The sequence below is a fragment of the Meles meles genome, chromosome 19, assembly GCF_922984935.1.
Source record: "Meles meles chromosome 19, mMelMel3.1 paternal haplotype, whole genome shotgun sequence".
Classification (NCBI taxonomy): Eukaryota; Metazoa; Chordata; class Mammalia; order Carnivora; family Mustelidae; genus Meles; species Meles meles.
The window spans coordinates 59,765,119-59,786,088 of record NC_060084.1 but is presented as its reverse complement, the minus strand read 5'-3'; the positions used below and the strand labels follow the sequence as shown (position 1 = coordinate 59,786,088).

The 20,970-nt window shown below is 42.0% G+C and overlaps 1 pseudogene; it reads right to left on the bottom strand.

Moving 5' to 3' along the window:
• Positions 1 to 3,653: 3,653 nt before the first annotated feature.
• On the bottom strand, positions 3,654 to 5,032 carry LOC123931401 (annotated as a pseudogene).
• Positions 5,033 to 20,970: the final 15,938 nt, after the last annotated feature.

Here is a 20,970-nt window from a genome sequence, read left to right as displayed (position 1 = left end):
GAAAACAAAAAAGATGGAAGACCATTACATGTTCATGGATCAGAAGAATAAACAGTGCTAAAATGCCTATACAGCCTAGAGCAATCTATACTTTCAATGCCATTCCAATCAAAAATCCATGGCCATTTTTCAAAGAGCTGGAGCAAACAATCCTAAAATTTGTATGGAATCAGAAGAGACCCTGAATTGCTAAGAAAATGTTGAAAAAGAAAAACAAAACTGGGAGCATCATGTTGCCTGATTTCAACCATTACTACAAAGCTGTGATCACCAAGACAGCATGGTGTGATACAAAGACTGACACATAGACCAGTGAAACAGAGTAGAGAGCTCAGATATGGACCATCAGCTCTATAGTCAAATAATCTTCAACAAAGCAGGAAAAAATATACAGTGGAAAAAAGACAGTCTCTTCAATAAATGGTGCTGGGGAAAATTAGAGAGTTATGTGTAGAAGAATGAAACTCGACCTTTCTCTTACACTATACACAAAGATAAACTTGGAATGGATAAAAGACCTCAACACAAGGCAGAATCCTAGAGGAGAACATAGGCAATAACCTCTTCGACATTGGCCACAGCAACTTCTTTCAAGATATGTCTCCAAAGGCAAAGGAAACAAAAGCAAAAATTAATTTAGGGGACTTCAAGATCCAAAGCTTCTGCACAGCAAAGGAAACAGTCAACAATACAAAGAGGCAACCCACAGAATGGGAGAAATATTTGCAAATGACAATACAGATAAAAGGCTGATATCCAGGATCTATAAAGGACTCCTCAAACTCAACACACACACACAAAAGATAATCCTGTCAAAAAATGGGCAGAAGACATGAACAGACACTTCTCCAATGAAGACATACAAATGGCTATCAGACACATGAAAAAATGTTCATCATCACTGGCCATCGGGGAGATTCAAATCAAAACCACAATGAGATACCACCTCACACCAGTCAGAATGGCTAAAATTAACAAGTTAGGAAACGACAGATGTTGGCGAGGTTGTGGAGAAAGGGGAACCCTCTTACACTGTTGATGAGAATGCAAGTTAGTGCAGCCATTCTGGAAAACAGTTTGGAGGTTCCTCATAAGGCTGAAAATAGAGCTACCCTATGACAAACAACTGCACTACTGGGGTATTTACCTCAACGATACAAAGGTAGTGATCTGATGGGGCAACTGCACTCTTAATTTTTATAAGCAGCAATGTCCACAATAGCCAAACTATGGAAAGAGCCCAGGTGTCCTTCGACAGATGAATGTATAGAGAAGATGTATATGAAATCTTGCCATTTGCAAGGACATAGATGGAACTAGAGGGTACTATGCTAAGCAAAATAAGTCAATCAGAGAAAGACAATTGTCATATGATCTCACTCTATGTGGAATTTAAGAAACAAAACAGAGGATCATAGAGGAAGAGAGTGAAAAATAAAACAAAATGAAATCAGAGAGGGAGACAAACTGTAAGAGACTCTTAATCATAGGAAACAAGCTGAGGGTTACTGGAAGGGAGGAGGGTGGGGGATGGGGTAACTAGGTGATGGACGTTAAGGAGAGCACGTGATGTAATAAGCACTGGGTATTATATAAGACTGATGAATCACTGACCTCTACCTCTGAAACTAATATAAAAAAGAAAGAAAAAGAAGAATAAAACTGGAGGTATCACAGTCCCAGAATTCAAGATACACTACAAAGCTATACTAATCAAAAGAGTATGGTACTGGTGCAGAAATAAGACACATAGATCAGTGGAACAGAAAAGAGAGCCTAGAGATAAAGCCACAATTATATGGTCAACTAATCTCCAACAAAAGAGGCAAGAATATGCAATGGGGAGAAGAGAGAGAGTCTCTTCAACATATGATGTAGGACAACTGGTCAGCCACAAGCAAAGGAATGAGACTCGACTACTTTCTTACACCATACTCAAAAACTCAAAATACACCATACACTCAAAATGGACTAAAGACCTCAGCATGAGACCTGAAACCATAAAAATCCTAGAAGAGAGCACAGACAGTAATTTCTCTGATCTCATCTGTAACAACATTTTTCTAGCTATGTCTCCTGAGGCAAGGAGAACAAAAGCAAAAATGAACTATTGGGACTCTAGCAAAATAACAAGGTTCTGCACAGTGAAGGAAACAATTGACAAAACTAAAAGACACCCTACTAAATGGAAAATGTTATTTGCAAATGACATATCTGATAATATCTAAAACATATAAAGAACTTATACAATTCAACACCAAAAACACTTCTAATCAACTGATTTAAAAATGTGCAGAAGACATGAAGAGACATTTCTCCAAAGAAGACATATAGATGGCCAACAGACACATGAAAAGATGCTCAACATCACTGATCATCAGGAAAATGCAAACCAAAACCACAATATCACCTCACAGATATTAAAACAGCTAAAATAATAAAACATGAGAAACAAGTGTTGGTGAGGATATGGAGAAAGGGAAACCCTATTGCACTGTTGGCAGGAATGTAAACAGGGAGAGAGAGAAGCAGACTCCCCGCCAAGTAGGGAGCCTGACATGGGGCTCAATCCCAGGACCCCAAGACTGTGACCTGAGCCAAAGGCAGACACTTAACCAACTGAGCCTCAGGTGTCCCTCCCATCATCTCACTTTCTTTTTTTTCTTCATCATTTTGTTTTCAATCTGCATGTGTCCTTAGTTCTGAAATGAGTCTCTTTAGGTAGCATATAGATGGGCCTTGCTTTCTTCACCCTATGTCTTTTGATTGGAGCACTTAGTCCACTTGCATTCAAAGTAATTACTGATAGGTATGTACTTACTGCCATTTTGTTACTTATTTTATAGTTAGTTTTACAGTTCTCTGTTCCTTTTTTCTCTTGCTTTTTTCTCTCATGGTTGGCTGGCTTTCTTTAGTGATATACTTGTATTCCTTTCTCTTTATCAATATCTATGCATATCTATTATCAGTTTTTGATTTGTGGTTACCATTAGGTTTATGTATGACATCTCATGCATATAACACCCTATATGAAGTTGATGGTCACTTAAGTTTGAAACCATTTTAAAGGCACTAAATTTTTACTCTTCTCCCCAGCACCTACGTTTTCAGTTTATAGTGTCACACTTTACATCCTTTTATTTTGTGATACTTTACAAAGTATAATTTTATTTGTTCATAATTTTATTATTAATACTGATACTTTAATATTGTTATTTGTTTATTTTCTATTTTTATTTATTTATATTTAATATTATTATTATTAATACCTGATACTTTCATTTTGTGATACTTCATGATACTTTATTTTGTCATACTTTACATCCTTTTATTTGACTGATTTTTTTTTTAGTTTTCCAAAGATTTATTGAAGCAGAAACAAGTTGGTCAGATACTTGTTGGGGAAAAAAAGCAGTTTTAATGGTATTCAAAAATACTTTTTAAAAAGTATTCTAGCACAAGTTTTCTTGGTAAACTAGATTATGTTGTAAACTTTTTGCTAAATCTTTTAAGAGTGTTGGTTCTTAAGAACTAGAGGTTATTCCTATTCCAAATCTATCTTGCACTCCTGAAAAACTGCAGAAAGGCACTTGAAAGCTGTTTCTTTAAGATACAATTTCTGTTTTTATTCTTGCTGGCAGTGACCACTGCACCGACTCTGTGCCATCTTTACTCAAGGTCATCGTGATGCTGAGAAGTTTCATTGATAACCTGTCCATCTCTAGTCTCAATCATCTTGATCAGAAGTGTCCTTTTTGAGTGAGTATCGACCAGAGGGAGGGAATCCAGATTGGTTTCCCTCAGGTTCAGGGAAGAAAAGTTTGGAAGAGGCAGAGCAATCCTGCTCTCCTCGCCTTCCAGCAGCTTCCTGTAGGTGGCAATCTCAATGTCGAGAGCCATCTTGACATTCAGCAGGTCCTGGTATTCCCGAAGGTGACAGGCCATTTCTTCCTTCATGTTCTGAATCTCATCCTGCAGGCGGCCAATAGTGTCTTGGTAGTTAGCAGCTTCGACGGCAAAGTTATCCTCCATTTCACGCATCTGGTGTTCCAGAGACTCATTAGTCCCTTTGAGGGTGTCCACTTCGCAGATGAGGGACTGCACCTGTCTCCGGTACTCCTTTGACTCCTGCTTTGCCTGGTGCAGGGCATTGTTGTTCCGGTTAGCAGCCTCAGAGAGGTCGGCAAACTTGGACTTGTACCATTCCTCAGTCTCCTGAAGGTTCTTGGCAGCCATGCTTTCATACTGCTGGCGTACGTCTTGCAGGGCAGCCGTGAGGTCAGGCTTGGAAACATCCATATCGATCTGGACATGCTGGTCCTGAATCTGGGCCTGCAGCTCCTGGATTTCCTCCTCATGGAGTTTCTTCAAAAAGGCAATCTCTTCCTGCAAGGATTCCACTTTGCACTCAAGGTCAAGACGTGCCAAAGAAGCATTGTCAACATCCTGTGTGAAAGACTGCAGGGTGCTCTCGGCTTCCTCTCTCTGAAGCACCTCCTCTTGCAACTTCTCCCGGAGCCGCATGATGTCCTCGGCCAGGTTGTCGCGCTCCACTTCGACGCGGGCCTTGTCGTTGGTGAGCTGGTCCACCTGCCGGCGCATTTCCCGCATCTCCTCCTCGTAGAGGTCCCCCAGGCGCGATTTGCCCTGGCCCTTGAGCTGCTCGAGCTCGGCCAGCAGGATCTTGTTTTGCTGCTCCAGGAAGCGCACCTTGTCGATGTAGTTGGCGAAGCGGTCATTCAGCTCCTGCAGCTCCACTTTCTCGTTGGTGTGGGTGTTCTTGAACTCGGTGTTGATGGCGTCCGCCAGCGAGGAGTCCACCGAGTCCTGCAGCAGGCGCACACCGGGCACACTGCTCCGCAGGAGACGAGGTGCAGAGGCTGCAGCTGGTGCTGGGGCACAGCGCGCTGCCCAGGCTGTAGGTGCGGGTGGACATGGTAACGTAGCTGCGCGTGGAGCTCAGCCGGCTCCCGGTGCCAGGGCCGCCAAACATCCTGAGGTAGGAGGACGAGGACACAGACCTGGTGGACATGGCTGCAGAGGACAGGCGAGAGAGGGCATGGTGGGTGTGGGCGGTTAGAGCGCTACTGCGTCTTTGGCGCGGGCGATTTCCGGAGCAAGAGTGGCAGAGGCTATTTGACTGATTTTTATAGATACACTTAATTTTACTGCTTTTGTTCTTCCTAATTTTCTTACTTCTGCTTATGGTCATTCCTTTGCATTCAAAGGGTTCCTTTAACATTTCTTCTTGTAAAGCTGGTTTGCTGTTGCTGAATTCCTTTGACTTTGTCTAGAAAACTACTTCTCCTTCTATTCTGAATTATAGCCTTGCTGGATAGAGTATTCTTGGTTGCAGGGGTTTTTTCTTTCAGCACTTTGAATACATCATGTTGCTTTCTTCTGGCCTGCAAAATTTCTGCTGAAGAATCAGCTAATAGCCTTATGGGGTTTCCCTTGTATATAACTATTTTCTTTTCTCTTGCTGCTTTTAAAATTCTCCTTATCACTTCTTTTTGCCATGTGAATTACTATGCGTCTTGGTCTGGCCCTCCTTGGGTTGATTTTCTTGGGGGCTCTCTATGCTTCCTGGATCTGGATTGCTGTTTCCATTCCCAGACTCAGGAAGTTTTCAGCTATTATTTCTTCAAATGTATTTTCTGCACTCTTTTCTCTCTCTTCTCTTGGGATCCATGTAATGTGAATGTTATTATGCTTGATGTTGTTGTTGAGTTCCCTTAATCTATTTTTATTTTTTATTATTCTTTTTTCTCTCTCCTGTTCAGTTTGATTGCTTTCCATTACTCTGTCCTCCAGGTTGTTGGTCCATTTTTCTGCTTCCTTTAGTCTTCTATTTATTTCCCTCTAGTGTATTTTTAATTTCAGTTATTGAGTTCTTCATCCCTGATTCATTCTTTTTTTCTGTCTCTTTGTTGAGGGTCTCACTGAGGTCCACCACTCTCTTCTCTAGTCCAGTGAGTATCTTTATGACCATTATTTTAAATTCTCTATTAGGCATATTACTTATCTCCATTTCATTTAGCACTCTTGCTGTGATTTTTGTCCTGTTCTTTCATTTGAGACATATTCCTCTGTCTCTTCATCTTGACTAACTCTCTATGCCTGTTTCTATGTGTTAGGAAAGTTAGCTACATGTCCTGTACTTAAAGTATTGGCTTAATGAGGAAGAGGTCCTGCAGTGCCATACAGTGCAGTGTCCCCTGTTCACCAGAACCTGGTCCTCCAGGGTTATCTCCTATATGTGTTGCATGTGTCCTACTGTTGCAGCTGAGCTACTTTTTCTTTCAGTACAGTCATCTGAAATGGCTCTCTTTGCCTGTCGTGGGCAGGATTTGGTCCCTGTGTAGTTAGTGGGACAGTCTGGAGCTGCCTTGGGCTGGAGTTCAGCCAGATCAGGCATTTGCTAGAGATGCAGTAGCACCAAACTGCAAGCTGCAGGGCACTCTATCTTTGTTTTCCCCTGAGAACGGGACAGTGCCTACCGTCAGACCAGATGTCTGCCCCAAGCCCACTGCTGGGGCTGTAGTCTGACTGGTCTTGTGTGGTTGTCCTCCCCTATCCTTGGGAAAGGAGTCACTTTGGTGTGGTGCTGGCCCCTGCTGGGACCACTTGCATACTGCTTGTGGAACTGCTTTGAAGGGACTCCTGCTGAGGGAAGGTTCATAGGAGAATGTGAGGGTGAGGTGCATGATGTTAGCAAGGTTTGTGCCTGTCTGCTGTAGATACTTTAGAAAATTCCTGCCATCCTGCTGGAGGGGACAGGCTTACAGAAGAGCATGGAGGTGGGGTACACAGTGCCAGCAAGCTCTTCACAGTTTTGCTGCAGAAGGGAACCTGAAGCCACCTGGGGAAAACTCCTGCCTAGGCTGATATGGAGCAGGTGGATCCACAGAAGAGCATGGGCAGTTGGGCACACGGTTAGCAAGCTAGGTGGGGAGTGTTCATGCTGTGCTGGTTCCCACAGATGTCCCCATATCTAGGCTGGGGTTACACCGGGGAAGGAAATGGTGCTTGCCAGCAATTTTGTTGTTGAAGTCTTCTAAAGATCTCTGTCCCTCCAGCACACCTCTGAGATTAGTAAACAAATTTCCTTCCCATATACCCCAGGCATTTCTCAAACTGCTAGTTCTATGGTGTGTCTAGATGGTGTCGTTTCTTGTGTTCTCTCTTTAAGAGCAAGCACTGTTTCCTCTTGCACTCCAGCTCTCCCAGAGCCCAGCCTGCTGATCTTTAAAGTTCCAGGTGTTAAGCCCTGCTGATGGTAAGAATTTTCAAAAAATTAGACCCTTCTGGCTTTCAGAGCAAAATGTTATGGGAATTCATCTTCCCAGTGTGAGCTCCCTAAGCCTGGGGTGCTTATTGTGAGGTCTGTTTCACTCTCTTCTCTGCACCTGCCCAGGATGTCTCTTCCTCCTGCAGTCTCACAGGTCAGTTTGTCTCCCAACTGCATCTCCACCCTTCCTACCCTCTTTGACATGGCTCCTTCTATACATTTAGATGTGGAGAGTCTGCTCTGCCAATCTTTGTATTGTTTTCTGGGTTAATTACACTGATGTGGGTGTTATCTAGTTGTATCCATGGGATGAGGCGAGCTTAGGATCCTCCTATCCCACCATCTTCCCAAGAAGTTGAGCTTTTATCATTTTTATAAATGGATTTTTAAAGATTTATTTATTTTTAGAGAGAGGGGGTAGAAGGAGCAGAAGAGGGAGTGAATCCTCAAGCAGACTCCCCATTGAGCATGGAGCCCAAGGCAGGGCTGGCTCCCAGGATCCTGAGATCATGACCTGAGCCAAAATCCAGAGTCAGCCTCTTAACTGACTGAGCCACCCAGGCACCCCTAGGTGACTTTTAATTTTTAAAATTAGCTGTAATAAATCAATTTGATTTTGTTTCTGGGAATCTGGCCATCTAGGTCATCCAAGCCAATCATCTCCCTGAAGAAAACTAAAAGTGAGAGATAAAATGTAAAGAGTACCTTCTCAAATATTCAATGGAAAAAAGACAGTCTCTTCAATAAATGGTGCTGGGAAAACTGGACAGCGATATGTAGAACAATGAAACTCGACCATTCTCTTACACCATAAACAAAGATAAACTCGAAATGGATAAAAGACCTCAACGTGAGACAGGAATCCATCAGAATCCTAGAGGAGAACATAGGCAGTAACCTCTTCGATATCAGCCACAGCAACTTCTTTCAAGATATGTCTCCAAAGGCCAAGGAAACAAAAGCAAAAAGGAACTTTTGGGACTTCCTCAAGATCAAAAGCTTCTGCACAGCAAAGGAAACAGTCAACAAAACAAAAAGGCAACCCACGGAATGGGAGAAGATATTTGCAAATGACAGTACAGACAAAAGGTTGATATCCAGGATCTATAAAGAACTTCTCAAACTCAACACACACAAAACAGATAATCCTATCAAAAAATGGGCAGAAGATATGAACAGACACTTCTCCAACAAAGACATACAAATGGCTATCAGACACATGAAAAAATGTTCATCATCACTAGCCATCAGGGAGATTCAAATTAAAACCACATTGAGATACCACCTGACACCAGTTAGAATGGCCAAAATTAGCAAGACAGGAAACAACGTGTGTTGGAGAGGATGTGGAGAAAGGGGAACCCTCTTACACTGTTGGTGGGAATGCAAGTTAGTGCATTTGGAGAACAGTGTGGAGATTCCTGAAGAAATTAAGAATAGAGCTTCCCTATGACCCTGCAATTGCACTGCTGGGTATTTACCCCAAAGATACAGATGTAGTGAAAAGAAGGGCCATCTGTACCCCAATGTTTATTGCAGCAATGGCTACGGTCGCCAAACTGTGGAAAGAACCAAGATGCCCTTCAACGGATGAATGGATAAGGAAGATGTGGTCCATATACACAATGGAGTATTATGCCTCCATCAGAAAGGATGAATACCCAACTTTTGTAGCAACATGGATGCGACTGGAAGAGATTATGCTGAGCGAAATAAGTCAAGCAGAGAGAGTCAAGTATCATATGGTCTCACTTATTTGTGGAGCATAACAAAGAACATGGAGGACATGGGGAGATGGAGAGGAGAGGGAGTTGAGGGAAACTGGAAGGGGAGATGAACCATGAGAGACTATGGACTCTGAAAAACAACCAGAGGGTTTTGAAGGGGCGGGGGAGTGGGAGGTTGAGGAACCAGGTGGTGGGTAATAGGGCACGTACTGCATGGAGCACTGGGTGTGATGCCAAAACAATGAACACTGTTATGCTGTAAATAAACAAATTTAAAAAAATTTAAAAAATAAAAAAAAGAGTATCTTCTCAAAACCCTCTAATACTGGACAAAACAACAAGGAATGGCTAGCTCCAGTCTAAGGCAAAGCTGGAGGTGAGCAGTGCCTGAAGACAACATGAAACTAATAAAAAAATGATAACTAAGAAATCCCCCTATAATTAGAAAGTGAAAACACACTTCTAAATAAGCCATGAAGCAAATAAGAATTTTCCCCATTGAGAATTACAATTAGGAAAAGTTTAGAAGTGAAAAATTGAAAAGTGATATTTTTAAAAATTGTATGGAAAAGTTAAATCAGTATTTAGAAGGAAATGTATACACTTAGTGTATACGACCCAAAAAAAAAAAAAAAAAGATGCTTAAATAGGTGAGAAGGATTAAGAAGTTACACTTGTGATGAACACTGTGTATTGAATGGAAGTATTGAATCACTACATTATACACCTGAGATTAATATTAGGCTGTATGTTAACTAAATTGAATTTAAATAAAAACTTAGGGACGCCTGGGTGACTCAGTGGGTTAAGCCTCCGCCTTCGGCTCAGGTCATGATCTCAGGGTCCTGGGATCGAGCCCCACATCGGGCTCTCTGCTCAGCAGGGAACCTGCTTCCCTCTCTCTCTCTGCCTGCCTCTCTGCCTACTTGTGATCTCTATCTGTCAAACAAATAAATAAAAATCTTTAAAAAAAATAATAAATAAATAAATAAATAAAAACTTAAAAAAATATTTGATGTAATTGGATTGTGTGTGGGAACCAGAGAAAGCATATATAATACAAAATAAATATGCCCCCACCAACTGGGGTTCAACCACAGGAAAAAAAAAATCTAACTCAGGATGTTAGTAAAAGATGAGAAAATTAAACCAAATGAAAGTAGAAAGAAAAGACTAATAAGCACAAAGAATTAATTAAAACAGGGTAACATTCATTTCAAGTTTATCTTTGTGTACAGTGTAAGAGAATGGTAGAGTTTCATTCTTCTACATATAGCTGTCCAGTTTTCCCAGCACCATTTATTGAAGAGACTGTCTTTTTTCCACTGTATATTTTTTTCCTGTTTTGTCAAAGATTATTTGACCATAGAGTTGAGGGTCCATATCTGGGCTCTCTACTCTGTTCCACTGGTCTATGTGTCTGTTTTTATGCCAGTACCACGCTGTCTTGGTGATCACAGCTTTGTAGTAAAGCTTGAAATCAGGTAACGTGATGCCGCCAATTTTGTTTTTGTTTTCAACATTTCCTTAGCAATTCGGGGTCCCTTCTGATTCCATACAAATTTTAGGGTTATTTGCTCCAGCTCTTTGAAAAATACCCGTGGAATTTTGATCGGAATGGCATTAAAAGTATAGATTGCTCTAGGCAGTATAGACATTTTAACAATGTTTATTCTTCTGATCCAAGAGCATGGAACGGTCTTCCATCTTTCTGTGTCTTCTTCAATTTCTTTCATGAGTGTTCTGTAGTTCCTCGGGTACAGATCCTTTACCTCTTTGGTGAGGTTTATTCCCAAGTATCTTATGGTTCTTGGTGCTATAGTAAATGGAATTGATTCTCTAATTTCCCTTTCTGTATTTTCATTGTTAGTTTATAAGAAAGCCACTGATTTCTGTACATTGACTTTGTATCCTGCCACGTTACTGAATTGCTGTATGAGTTCTAGTAGTTTGGGGGTGGAGTCTTTGGGGTTTTCCATATAAAGAATCATGTCATCTGCGAAGAGAGAGAGTTTGACTTCTTCGTTGCCAATTTGGATACCTTTTATTTCTCTTTGTTGTCTGATTGCTATTGCTAGGACGTCTAATACTATGTTGAACAGGAGTGGTGAGAGTGGGCATCCTTGTCGTGTTCCTGATCTCAATGGGAAGGCTGCAAGCTTTTTCCCATTGAGGATGATATTTGCTGTGGGTCTTTCATAGATAGATTTTATGAAGTTCAGGAATGTTCTCTCTATCCCTATACTTTGAAGCGTTTTAATCAGGAACAGATGCTGGATTTTGTCAAATGCTTTTTCTGCATCAATTGAAAGGGCCATGTGGTTCTTCTCTCTTCTCTTATTGATGTGTTCTATCACATTGGTTGATTTGCGAATGTTGAACCATCCTTGTGACCCAGGGATGAATCCCACCTGGTCATGGTGGATAATCTTTTTAATGTGCTGCTGGATCCTGTTTGCTAGGATCTTGTTGAGAATCTTAGCATCCCTATTCATCAGTGATATTGGTCTGAAATTCTCCTTTTGGGTAGGGTCTTTGCCTGGTTTGGGGATCAGGGTAATGCTGGCTTCATAAAAAGAGTCTGGAAGTTTTCCTTCTGCTTCAGTTTTTTGAAACAGCTTCAGGAGAATTGGTGTTATTGGTTGTATCCCATAGGTTTTGGACTGAAGTGTCTTCATTCTCATTGGTTTCCATGAATTGTTTAAGTTCTTCTTTGATCTCCTGGTTGATCCAAGCATTCTTAAGCAAGGTGGTCTTTAGCTTCCAGGTGTTTGAGTTCCTTCCGAACTTTCCTTGTGATTGAGCTCCAGTTTCAAAGCATTGTGATTTGAGAATATGCAGGGAATAATGTCAGTCTTTTGGTATTGGTGGAGTCCTACTTTGTGACCGAGTATGTGGTCTATTCTGGGGAAGGTTCCATGTGCACTTGAGAAGAATGAGTATTCTGTTGTTTTAGCGTGGAATGTTCTGTATATATCCATTCTCTTACACCGTACACAAAGATAAACACGAAATGGATAAAAGACCTCAACGTGAGATAGGAATCCATCAGAATCTTAGAGAACATAGGCAGTAACATCTTCGATATCAGCCACAGCAACTTTTTTCAAAATGCCCTTCAACGGATGAATGGATAAGGAAGATGTTGTCCATATACACGATGGAGTATTATGCCTCCATCAGAAAGGATGAATACCCAACTTTTGTAGCAACATGGATGGGACTGGAAGAGATGATGCTGAGTGAAATAAGTCAAGCAGAGAGAATCAAGTATCATATGGTTACACTTATTTGTGGAGCATAACAAAGAACATGGAGGACATGGGGAGATGGAGAGGAGAAGGGAGTTGAGGGAAATTGGAAGGGGAGATGAACCATGAGAGACTATGGGCTCTGAAAAACAACCTGAGGTTTTTGAAGGGGCGGGAGGTGGGAGGTTGGGGAACCAGGTGGTGGGTAATAGGGAGGGCACATGTTGCATGGAGCACTGGGTGTGGTGCAAAAACAATGAATACTGTTACACTGAAAAGAAATTTTTAAAAAAGTAGAAAACAAAAACAGGGCAACATTCATAATAGAGGATTAGCAAAAGCAAAACTTGGTTCTCTGAAGAAATAAAATTTATAAACCTCTCGAGACTGATCAAGGATAAAAGAGAAGGCATAAATAGTCAACACCTCAAATAAAAAGTGCTGTAGACATAGAAAAGATGAGAGTGTATAATTTGGTGCGTAATGATTTTAGGTACTCTGAGCACCTGTGAGAAAGTTATAGTTAAGGCAGAGGATACTTCCCTCAGGAAGTGACCTTTATGATGACATGGAAGGAGGATTCTGTGAGCAAGTGAGTGTGTTTTTTGTGTGAAAGTACATGTGTGTGTATGTGGTGGTAGCTGCACAAATTCCTTGCGGTGGAGAGGATCCTGAGTCCACTGGAGGAAGGGAAAGAAGGCCAGTGTAGCTAAGAATACAGGGTGTGAGGGGATCAAGGTGAACTGGGTAGGTCATGGCTGGTATAGAGGAGGGGACTGGGCTGCCAGAGTTGTAAGAAAGCCCAGCAGAGGCTGTGGCTGCTGACATGTGGGAGGGAGGGAGGCTAACATGTGGGTTTTGAGAGTGGCCACTGAGTCTCCACACCCTGGTCCCACCAGCTGCAAGACTCACTCCCCAGTCTGCCCATGTACTCCCATGATGATTCCAATGTCTCCTTCAGACCCATGCTATAGCCTCTCCCTTAGCAATTTGTTTAGAGGAAGGTTCTGCCCAGAGGTGTTCTAATACTCATTTGTTTGGCCCTGTCAATGCACATCCCACTCCATTTCACAGGGTTCCCCAATTGCATCTCCCTTTGTCTCCTATCTAATGGACAGATGTGCCCCCATTCACCCCTCAGGGAGGGGACACAACTGGAGAGGCCCCATTCATACCAACCTCTCCCCTCCACCACACATCTCTAAACATTATCCTCTTTTCATAAAAGATGCACAAATCTAAAATGAACTGCACAATTAAGAAAACCTCATGAAGAAAAGGAACCTTAGCTGGGGATGAGGGTGGGGGTAGAGGGTGTCCAGGGGTGTGTCAGGTTTGTGGAGGCTGGAAGATGTTTGAAAATCCCTTGAGGTTCTGAGGGGGTTTGAGACCTTGCAGGGGGGTGTGGATGGAAGGGCATGGGGCTGAGGTAAAGAAAGCAAAACTGCAGGGATTAGAGACACAGCAGCTTGCTCTGGCTAGGGACAATCACAGGTCAACCTTATCGGAGGGGAAGGCAAAGTCTCTCCCCCACAGTCAACAAACCTTCCCTCCACTCATTCTGGCTTGGATACTTCCCTGCAGCTCCAGGGACCTTCCAGCTATGCAAGCTTCTCATTAAGCCCCCTACTTAATCACTGGCAGTTGCTTCCAGAGTTGCACCTCGGACACACTTGCATGAAAGTGTCACTGCAGCTGCAGGTGACACAATGACAGCCCACAAGGGGGACTTGGGGAAATCACATACCTTTATTAGTGGTTGCAGACACCTCCTGCATATCCTGCTGGACACTCCCCTGTCCATGGCCCCAGCAGCAGAGGTGAGCCTGTGAGTGTCCCCAGGTCCAGGTTATGATGGACTTGAGTTCCCTGGCAGAGGTGCTCAGGGCTGGGATCTGGACAGATCAGAGCTCTGCCCCCTAGTCCCAGATGACATTTATCCTTGCCTGTGCCCAATTCCAGGGCCACGTGGGCTGATAGATCTTGTGATGGGGACAGCATGAGAGTGGACGCTGAAGGCTGGGACTCTGACACCCAGCAGCTTGGGGGATGGGTTATCTCTAGAGTAAACTGTGTGTGTCATTCTGATCTTGAAGGTTCCATGGGAAGGGCTGTCTGGATTATTCCATCCTGTTTCTGAGTCTGTTTTCATTTCTACCTTCTCAGTGTAGAAAGGGAGATATCGTTCTTGGTCTCAGATGTGACACCGGATGTGGTCTCGGAGGTGGGGATAGTTTTGCTTTCTAGAATTTGGTACAGATAATGCAGCCCCTAATCATGAAAAAGTCTCTCAGGGCGCCTGGGTGGCTCAGTGGGCTAAAGCCTCTGCATTCTCAAGGAAACAAAAGTGAAAATGAACTTTTGGGACTTCATCAAGATCAAAAGTTTCTGCACAGCAAAGGAAACAGTCAACAAAACAAAAAGGCAACCCACGGAATGCGAGAAGATATTTGCAAATGACAGTACAGACAAAAGGTTGATATCCAGGATCTATAAAGAACTCCTCAAACTCAACACACACAAAACAGATAATCACATCAAAAAATGGGCAGAAGATATGAACAGATATTTCTCCAATGAAGACATACAAATGGCTATCAGACACATGAAAAAATGCTCATCATCACTAGCCATCAGGGAGATTCAAATTAAAACCACATTGAGATATCACCTTATATCAGTTAGAATGGCCAAAATTAGCAAGACAGGAAACAACGTGTGTTGGAGAGGTTGTGGAGAAAGGGGAACCCTCTTACACTGTTGGTGGGAATGCAAGTTAGTGCAGCCACTTTGGAGAACAGTGTGGAGATTCCTGAAGAAATTAAGAATAGAGCTTCCCTATGACCCTGCAATTGCACTGCTGGGTATTTACCCCAAAGATACAGATGTAGTGAAAAGAAGAGCCATCTGTACCCCAATGTTTATAGCAGCAATGGCCACGGTCGCCAAACTGTGGAATGAACCAAGATGCCCTTCAACGGATGAATGGATAAGGAAGATGTGGTACATATACACAATGGAATATTATGCCTCCATCAGAAAGGATGAATACCCAACTTTTGTAGCAACATGGATGCGACTGAAGAGATTATGCTGAGCGAAATAAGTCAAGCAGAGAGAGTCAAGTATCATATGGTCTCACTTATTTGTGGAGCATAACAAAGAACATGGAGGACATGGGGAGATGGAGAGGAGAAGGGAGTTGAGGGAAATTGGAAGGGGAGATGAACCATGAGAGACTATGGACTCTGAAAAACAACCTGAGGTTTTTGAAGGGGCGGGGGGTGGGAGGTTGGGAAACCAGGTGGAGGGTAATAGAGAGGGCACGTATTGCATGGAGCACTGGGTGTGGTGCAAAAACAATGAGTACTGTTACGCTGAAAATAAACAAATTTAAAAAAAAAACTAGCCAATAGGATCCAACAATACATTAAAAGAATCACTCACCATGGCCAGGTGGGATTTATTCCTGAGATTCAAGGGTGGTTCAACATTCGGAAATCAATCAACGTGACAGAGCACATTAATAAAGAAAAGACAAGAGCCATGTGATCCTCTCATACCTCAACATCATAAAAGGCATCTATGAAAAGCTGACAGCATATATCATTTTCAGTGGGGAAAAAGTAATGCTGGCCTCAAAAAATGAATTTGGAAGTTTTCCTTCTATTTTTTTGGAACACTTTCAGAAAAATAAATATTAATAATTCTTCTTTAAATGTTTGGTAGCATTCCCCTGGGAAGCCAGCTGGCCTTGGGCTCTTGTTTGTTGGGAGATTTTTGATTACTGCTTCAAATATCCTTGCTGGTTATTGGTCTATTCAGATTTTCTACCTCTTCCTGCTTCAGTCTTGGTAGTTGATAAGTTTCCAGAAATGCATCCATTATTTCCAGATTGCCTAATTTGTTGGCTAATAATATGTTCTTATAATTGTTTATATATCTTTGGTGTTGGTTGTGATCTCTCCTCTTTCATTCATAATTTTATTTATTTGGGTCTTCTAAGTCTGGCCACGAGTTTATTGGTCTTATTATTTCTAAGAACCAGTTTTTAGTTTCATTGATCTGTTCCACTATTCTTTTGGTTTCTATTTCATTAATTTCTGCTCTAATATTTATTGTTTCTCTTTTCCTCCTTGGTTTAGGCTTTATTTACTGTTCCTTTTCTAGGTCAGGTGTAAGGTTAGCTTGAATATTTGGGATTTTTCTAATTTCTTGAGAGAGGATTTATTGCTATATGCATCCCTCTTAGGACCACCTTTGCTGCATCCCATAGGTTTTGAACCATGTGTATTCATTTTCATTAGTTTGCATGAATTGTTTAAGTTCTTCAATTTTCTAGTTGACCCATTCATTCTTTAGTAGGATGCTCTTTAACCTCCAAGTGCTTGAGTTCCTTCCAAATTTCTTCCTGTTTTTGAGTTCCAGTTTCAAAGCACTGTGGCTTGAAAATATGCAGGGAATGATCTCAGTCTTTTGGTATCAGTTGAGACCTGATTTGTGACCCAGGATATGATCTATCCTGGAGAAAGTTCCAAGTGCACTAGAGAAGAATGTGTATTCTGTTGCTTTGGGGTGGAATGTTATGAATATATCTATGAAGTCCATCTGGCCCAGTCTGTCATTTAATGTCATTTCCTTGTTGATCTTTTGCTTAGGTGATCTGTCTATTTCAGTGAGTGGGGTGAGAAAAGTTCCCTATTATTATTGTATTATTGTCAATATGTTTCTCAGATTTTGTTATTAATTGGCTGCTCCCATGTTAGGGGCATAAATATTTACAATTGTTAGATGTTCTTGTTGGTATGACCCAACTTTCCTCATCTCTTATCTTTCCTCATCTCTTTTGTTTAAAATCGAATTTGTCTGGTATAAGAATTGCCACCTCCAGCTTTCTTCGGATGTCCATTAGCATGGTAAATTGTTTTCCACCTCCTTACTTTAAATATGGAAGTGTCTTTGTGTCTAAAATCAGTCTCTTGCAGACAGCGTATTGATGGGTCCTCTTTCTTTTATCCAATCTGACACTTCGTGTCTTTTGATTGGGGCATTTAGCCCATTTACATTCAGGGTAACTATTGAAAGATATTTAGTGCCACTGTATTGCCTGTAAGGTCACTGTTACTGTATATTGTCTCTGTTCCTTCCTGGTCTGCCTCACTTTTAGGCTCTCTCTTTGCTTAGAGGACCCCATTCGATATTTCTTGTAGGGCTAGTTTAGTGATCACAAATTCTTTTTGTTTCTGTTAGTCCTGGAAGCTTTTTATCTCTCCTTCTATTTTCAATGACATCCTAGCTGGGTATAATATTCTTGGATGCATATGTTTCTCATTTAGTACCCTGACTATATCATGCCAGTCTTTTCTGGCCTGCCAGGTCTCTGTGGATAGGTGTTCTGCCAGTCTAATGTTTCTACCATTGTAGGTTACAGACCTCTTGTCCTAAGCTGCTTTCAGGATTTTCTCTTTGTCTCTGAGATTTGTAAGTTTTACTACTAGATGTCAGGGTGTTGACCTATTTTTATTGACTTTGAGGGGGGTTCTTTGTGCCATCTGGACTTTGATGCCTGTTTCCTTCTCCTGAATTAGGGGAGTTCTCCACTATAATTTGCTCCAATATACCTTCTGCCCCCCTCTCTCTTTCTTCTCCTGGGATCCCAATTATTCTAATATTGTTTCACTTTATGGTGTCAATTATCTCTTGAATTCTCCCCTTGTGATCCAATAGTCATTTATCTCTCTTTTTCTCAGCTTCTTTATTCTCCATCATTTGGTCTTCTATATCACTAAGTCTCTCTTCTGCCTCATTTATCCTAGAAGTTAGAGACTCTGTTTTTTATTGAACCTCATTAATAGCCTTTTTAATTTCAACTTGTTTAGATTTTATTTCTCCAGAAAAGGATTCTCTAGTATCTTCTAAGGTTTTTTTCAAGCTAATATCTTTATAATCATCATTCTGAACTCCAGTTCTGACATCTTACTAATGTCCATGTTGATTAGCTCACTGGCAGTTGGTATTGCCTCTTGTTGTTTTGTTTTTTTTTGGTTAGTTTTTCTGTTTTGTCATTTTGTTCAGAGAAGAATAAGTGAACAAGAGAATAAAATGCTATAAGGGTAACAACAACTCCAGAAAAAAAAAATACACTAAACAAATCAGAAGAGACCTGAAATGGGGAGGAGGGTAGAAAAAAAGAAGAATGTGATCAGGCTGGTGAACAGAACGGAGCCACAACTAGATTTTGAGTACACTTAGGTCTGTTAGAAGAAATTGTGTCCCAAATTTTAAAGAAAGAAAAACTTACATATATACAAAAATAAGAGTAACCACAATGAAGGGATGAAATATGACTGTAAAAGTGAAACTTTTAAAGATTTGATTTTTTTAAAGATTTTATTTATTTATTTGTCAGACAGAGATCACAAGTAGTCAGAGAGGCAGGCATAGAGAGAGAGAGAGAGAGGAGTAAGCAGGCTCCCCACAGAGCAGAGAGCCTGATGCGGGGCTTGATCCCAGGACCCTGGGATCATGACCTGAGCCGAAGGCAGAGGCCTTAACCCACTGAGCCACCCAGGCACCCCCAAGATTTGATTTTTTTTAAGGATTTCATTCATTCATTAGAAATAGAAAGAGTATGGGGCACCTGGGTGGCTCAGTGGGTTGAGCCTCTGCCTTCGGTTTGGGTCATGGTCCCAGGGTCCTGGGATTGAGCCCCGCATCAGGCTCCTTGCTCAGCAGGGAACCTGCTTCTCTCTCTGCCTGTGCCTGCCACTCTGCCTGATTATGCTCTCTCTCTTTAACAAATAAATAAATAAAATCTTTTTTTAAAAAGAAAAAAAAAGAAAGAAGAAAAAATTTTTTTAAAAAGGAGAATATGGGGGCGCCTGGGTGGCTCAGTGGGTTAAGCCGCTGCCTTCGGCTCAGGTCATGATCTCAGAGTCCTGGGATCGAGTCCCGCATCGGGCTCTATGCTCGGCAGTGAGCCTGCTTCCCTCCCTCTCTCTCTGCCTGCCTCTCTGTCTACTTGTGATCTCTCTCTGTCAAATAAATAAAAAAAAAAAATTAAAAAATAAAAAAAATTAAAAAAATTTAAAAAAAAAAAAAAAAGGAGAATATGGTCCGGCGTGTGAATAAGACAAAGCCATACACTAGATTTAGGGCATATTTTGGTCTGTTAGAAGAATCTGCATCCCAAAATTTTTTTAATTTTATTTATTTATTTGACACACACAGAGAGAAATCACAAGTAGTCAGAGAGGCAGGCAGAGAGAGAGGGGAAACAGGCTCCCCGCTGAGCAGAGAGCCTGATGCAGGACTCGATCCCAGGACGCTGAGATCATGACCTGAGCTGAAGGCAGAGGCTTAACCCACTGAGCCACCCAGGTGCCCTGCATCCCAAAATTTTAAAGAAATAAAAACATATATATACCAAAAAATTAAGATTAAATACAATGAAGAGATAGAATATGACTGTAAAAATGAAAATTAAAAAAGATTTTTAAAAAGGAATTATAAGAAGTTGGTTGAAAAAGGGAAGAAGAAAATTCAGAAAGAGGAAGAAGAGGAAGAAGGAGGAGGAGGAGGAGGGGAAGAGGGAGGAGGAGGACGGGAGGAGAAGGGGGAGGAGGAGAAGAAGAAGAAGGGCACCTGGGTGGCCCAGATGGTTGAGTGACTGCCTTTGGCTCAGGTCATGATCCTGGAATCCCAGGATCAGGTCCCACATTGGGCTCCCTGATCGGTCAGGAGTCTGCTCTCCCTCTGACCTCTCCATTCTCATGCTCTTGATCTCTCTCTCTCATTCTCTCTCTCTTAAATAAATAAATAAAATGTTTTTAAAAAGAAGATGAAGAAGAAGAAATAGAAAAAGAAAAAAAAGAAAATTTTTAAAAATTAATTTGAAAGACTGAAGAATCATGGAGGGAAAGCCATGGATTTTATGTACTATATTCCCTTAGCACTGATGTCTTGCAGTTATCATTGATTGGTAAACTTGGTCCTCACTGGATGTTCTTGCTGATCTTCTAGGGAAGGGCCCTGTTGCAGTGATTCTCAAATGTCTTCACCCAAGGCGGATTTGCGTCACCCTTGTCAGAGGCCAGGCTAAGTAATCTGCTCGGGTTTGCTCTCAGGAGTTTTTGTTCCCTGAACAGTTTCTGTACAGATTTGGAGGACAAGAATGGAAATGGCCACCCAATCTCTGGCCTGGAGGAGGCAAGAACTCAGGGTCCCCTCCTCAGTGTGCCCTCAGAGAAAAGCAATCAGTCACTCCTGTCTCCCTGGTCCCTGGCTGCACTCTGAACTCACCCAGCCTGTGACCGAGTGTTTCTATCTCCAGTGCACGACCCCATTTGGAGTCTCCAAACCCAGCAGATTTGGGGGGAGGGGAGGTCTCCCCAGATCTGCCACTTGTAGGGTCCCTGCTTGAAAAGCAATGGTCCCACTGTACCATGGATCATGGTTTATGACAACCCTGAGCTGAGACCCACTCCTTGGCTCCATCTTTGCACCTGACCTCCCCACTCCAATACCTGGGAGGTCTGCCACACTCAGGTACCCCTGGTCTTTCTGTAACTGTGAGGGTCCTGAGGCCACACTATCCCCATGAGGATTCCCTTACCACCACCACCACCACCACCACCCCCATTTAGCCACTGGAGTAATGCCCCTCTACAGGGCAGACTTCTGAAATTTCTGATTTCATGTC